We start from the raw sequence: 5,072 nt of genomic DNA, 5'->3' as shown, positions 1-5,072 counted from the left end.
ATTATGTGCAGACAACTACCACCGGTGCAGGATGTTTTGTTAGAAGGCAGCTTTTACAATTACGTCATTGTCACGTTGTATTTTCGGCTGATCTGCACTGGCTCGGAAGATGAATTCTGATTGGCTAAAAAAACAAAAAAACTTGTGGCGTTGAATGCACGTTCATTGTCAGTATTGTTATGCAAATTCAAACTAGCTAATCATTTACAACCTTCCGAGCCAGTGCAGATTAGCCCTGTATTTTGGGGGATATATGTATGAGTATCGTATGAGTAACAGCGGATTTAGAAAAAGCGCGCCCTCTGTGCCCCACTAAATCAGCCACTGATTCCAATCTGATTAAAATAAGATCCTAATTTTGTTTTTGTTTTTGTATATTTATTTTATTTTATTTTATTTTATTTTGATCTAGTATTTATTTTTTGAAGCTTTGGTAATTGCGAAAGCCAACAAGAATTAGCCAAGTAGATGAATCACTGATAGTACATTGTATAGGTTTGCTAACACGAAAACATATCTATCACTGTAAAATGAATGAATGACATGAAACCCAACTTTAATGGTTTGCTACCTTTATTGAACACTTTATTGCAAATACAAACAACAAAATGCTAAAACACTTAAAAAAGTGGAACCTACTAATACCATTTATAACAATAAAAGAATTATTACATGTAAATTATTTTCTTGTTTCTGAATTTCCATAGGCGGGTGAGAAAGTTTCGGATTTCTTTTGATTTATTATTTCCCAATCCTCATTCGACTGCCCATAAAGCATCACTGAAGAAAGAATTAAATTTGAAATGAATTCTACCTTGATGCAACGGGTGTATCTCGCTGTTTAACTGCTAACACGTGTGGAATTTTTAAACACAGTTCCTGTGTTCGATAACTAGGGTTTCAAATCTTATCTGGTATTCTCTTGTAATTAACGAGTAAAGGGTCGACCACTTGAAATCATGGGGGTGGCAAAATTTTAGGTGAACAATCTAAAAATAAAATGTTTGGGACTCGCAAAACAAAAACATGGTCCTGTGTTCGGGAATTAATATAATTTTCAATCGTAGTGCGAACAGTAAGTGTGTAGATGGTAAAATGTGTTTTAACGAAAAACACAGGTTTGAATATCAGCGTCAACAACACGGGTCTCATTTTTATATCAATGACTATTTTTTTTATTAACGGTGCCGACTTTAGGTTGTTTCACAGGGAGCCCAGGAACTATAATCAACTGTAATACGCAGTCTCTATGAGCGGGGGGGGGGGGGGTATCGGCTGGTATCTAGTGTAAGAAATAGACAAGGGATGAAGGCTTCAGCCAGCTCACATTTTTTAAACTCGAAAAAACAGACGAAACAAATGAAAAATAAAATCTAAAAAAAATACCAGGTTGAAGAACATTAGTTGCTCCTTCGAATTTCGCCAAAGCCTTACCTACATTTTACCGATATCTGCAGAATAAATCAAGAAAACTACACAAATTGACTCCATTTAGGAATTCCTAACGGTTAGTCCGAACGCACGACGCCGTTGGAGGCGTGACCTGTTCAGCATTTGTCAACAACCAATCACAAAACTGGTTGTCGTCTCGCAGCGCGTGTTCGAATTTCATGTAAATAAACAATGTATTTTACACGCGTTGTATACGTCACTATGAGTCCCATATCGAACAGGACGCGGCGCGACGACCACCGCCCTTTAACGTAAAAACATTTTGGAGATCCGGGTTTGATTGAACGCGATAGTATAATAGAGCACAACAGTGACGTAATGCTATGTCCAAATATGGACAATGTTAGAATTCTAGAATAAATTGTTACAAATGTTTCCGGGCAAATATTGATAAGTAGAGAAAGCTCTTATACAGAAAACGCGTATATAGTTCGGTTGAGGTGTGATAATAATGTTAGAAATCATGTTGGCATTGATTCATGTTTTTCGAATGTGCAAACTTGGCTCTGACAATTTTTAGAATGAAATGAGATTTTTTCCACAACTACGAAAAAAGATAACACACTGGGTTCATTCCCAATCTAAGGCTCGCACAACTGACATAAACGTAACAAGTTTTCTCCTTTTTACCAAAAAAAAAAAAGATAAAACATAGTTCGTTTTACTTTCTATTTCCATTTTAAGTTAATGCAGTCAATGTGCCTAACTCAATTTGTATCCAAGAAAGCTTATGTTAGTGTCAGAGGGAAAATCTCTTCTCATCGGGGTTCTCCACACTTGTCAGGGGGGAATCTCGTCTCCGAGTCGTCTCTATATCTCGTCCCCTTGAGGTACGGGATCGGGAAAGCCTGTTAAGCTTTGCAGTCAAATAAGACACACACAACGAAATACGTTTCAACTCTCGTCTTAGTCGGTCAATCGAGCACTCTATAAGACACAGCGCCCTGGGGGAAAAATCCCCAAGACTATCGCAAGGCTGACCCAAGACTCGCCCAAGACTGTGTCAAGGCTCGCCCCAAGTCTCTCCAGGACTGCCCTCGACTGCGTCTATCGTGCTGTGCTCCCCAAGACCAACTCAAACTCTCTTTATTCATTTTCAAAACTCTAACCAATTACAATACAGTAAAAAGACTCTAGGGCGTAACCTTCAATCATAAAGCCAATCACACTAATTACTGAATACGTCATATCTTTTGATTAATCGTTCACTACATTAATAACTACGGATACCACTGAGCCAAGTTCCGTCCAAAACTTCAAATAGGCCTAAACGATGACAGACATAACACAGCAATTCGCTAATAATCAGCTAATTGAGTCGGTTAACAGATTCGCAAAAACAAATTCATGACACTAGTTTAATATTTCAGTTATTCTAAAAGGGGCTACCATTTATTGTATAATTTAATTTTTTTGACATTATAGTCCAGCGGTCAAGTCCAAAGTGTTGCTGGCTTGGTAACACATCAATTGAAGCTGACTGATTCGAGGCGCCTCAGACAATGCATTACTTTGCACATTGTTTAAGCAGATTAAGGTAATCCCATATGACGATCCGATTTTACAATACACCGGGTACTAATCCACTTTTTCCTGTATTCAATAATGCGTTTCGACTTGATAACTGACACTAATCTTGTTATATATAAAGATTTGATCTCAAAGTGTGGGCAATAGGTTTCCACAGTATATTTAGATTTTGGTAGAACACTTTCATGTTATGTTATGTTATGTTATGTTATGTTATGTTATGTTATGTTATGTTATGTTATGTTATGTTATGTTATGTTATGTTATGTTATGTTATGTTATGTTATGTTATGTTATGTTATGTTATGTTATGTTATGTTATGTTATGTTCAGAATCTCAGAATCACAATGTCAGTATACTATTGTAATGTCACGGTGCTGGGTGTTCTTCACTTCCATGATTTCTGTCTAAGGTATACATGGTCATGCTTTTGTTATAAAGATTTCCATAAGTACACTCAAAATGTTAGTTTCTCAATACTTTGGCAGTAGCATGAAGACACAAATACACACTTCACCAAGCACATGTATGTACATTTGGTTAAAATTGAAAATCAGCCACTTGTAACAATACAGTTGATATAGTAACAAGTCCCTATGCTACAATACACACTGGGAGGCTGATAGCATCAACTAGACGTAATGGGTTTGATAATGAATGTTTTTTTTTTTGTCTGTTTGCTTAGTAATTCCAAATTTTCAGGTATAGTTTTGATTAATAAAATGACTTCCCAATAAGTACCCATTACAGCACATCGTACAGTCTTCATTATATATAATAAAACACTTCTTAATCCCCTACTACGATGGATCCCATTATACTAGTGATTATATTATTACATTACATTTTCGCATATTGCTAAAATGATATGGTACCTTGGGGTGAAGAAAATTCTACCCCAACAGTTATTTACAAATTTAGTCGGTACTTTGACTCATATACTTATCCCCTATCTTATGACTCCTATTGATTGCCAAACCACAGACCCTTTCCACACTTTCTTTCTAATTCCTTAACTTGGTATTATAACTTTAATCTTCCACTTTTCTGATACTATATACTGCATATTACTAGGTGTAGAGAGTAATAATAGTACCTGGTACCTGAGTGTTCTAGGTGTTCTTATCAAGATGCTTCTGGTATGGCTATTTGTTTCTGCATTATATCACGTGCTTTCTCTAAATGCTGTCTCAAATTTCTGGGTGTGAGATTTCCGAGGTCTATAATTTTCTCAAAATTGTTATCAGTCTTCTGACCATCCAACCTCATATCAGTTGGAATGGCAAGCAAACTAAATTAGCTTAGAGGGATAAGAGGATCCTGATATGCTAATAGTACAGTTGCCATATATCGATTCTAGTGTTTGGGTATTTGTGTTTGAACTTAATCTTCTAAATCCCATCAAATTTCTTGACTGGACCATTTACCTGGGGTGAAAAGAACTTGTGTGCTATTTCATGGAGAACAGTTCATTCATCTTAGCCATAGCGTCACATGCGAACTGAATAAATTGAGGTACACCAATCCTTTTGTACACATCAACAAGGGCCCCATTAACTGCCTGATCTGTTATTCTCTTGTTTTGTTTTGTTTTGTTTTGTTTTGTTTCTGGAAACTCAAGTACTGACTTATGGAAACCCTGATTCAATGCTTCCAAATCGAGATGACATATATTGAATTATTGTTCCTTTAACATCAGGTCTATCACTGCCTCTATCACTGCCATACAGCCCCATCGATCTATTCAACTATCCATTTAACCTAGTTACATTTTGTTTTTCAGTTCCATACTTGGTGGGCGTCTCCTGACAAAACCTTTCCCTATACTCTTCCTCAGTTAGATGATATACAGTTATCAAGTTCAACTTTATCCCATTCCTAAGTATCATGGGTACTCAAGGTGTGGTAAATAGCTAGAGCTGTAATTCGCCACCTCCGACGTAGATGGGCGATGTAGTAATTTTAATTATTCACAATCGGTAAAATTGTGCACTCCGGCGAAAATGGCAACACAGTGTTAATTTTGCAAACAATCAAGCCATTGTAGTAAATATACCTTCACAAATAAATATATTTTTTATATCCTTGA

The 5,072-nt window shown here is 36.4% G+C and overlaps 1 long non-coding RNA gene across 1 annotated transcript in view; it reads left to right on the top strand.

Annotated features, from left to right (window-relative positions):
• The window catches only part of LOC144349256 (uncharacterized), a 35,993-nt gene extending 30,921 nt beyond the window's left edge, over positions 1-5,072 (top strand). Inside the window, exons 2-3 of the long non-coding RNA XR_013419915.2 lie at positions 2,878-2,989; positions 4,767-5,072. This is a non-coding gene — a long non-coding RNA (uncharacterized LOC144349256). The remainder of the gene's footprint in view (positions 1-2,877; positions 2,990-4,766) is intronic.

The sequence above is a fragment of the Saccoglossus kowalevskii genome, chromosome 22, assembly GCF_978046115.1.
Source record: "Saccoglossus kowalevskii chromosome 22, keSacKowa6.1, whole genome shotgun sequence".
NCBI lineage: Eukaryota > Metazoa > Hemichordata > Enteropneusta > Harrimaniidae > Saccoglossus > Saccoglossus kowalevskii.
The sequence above is the reverse complement of the archived record's forward strand: the minus strand, read 5'-3'. Positions and strand labels throughout refer to the sequence as shown.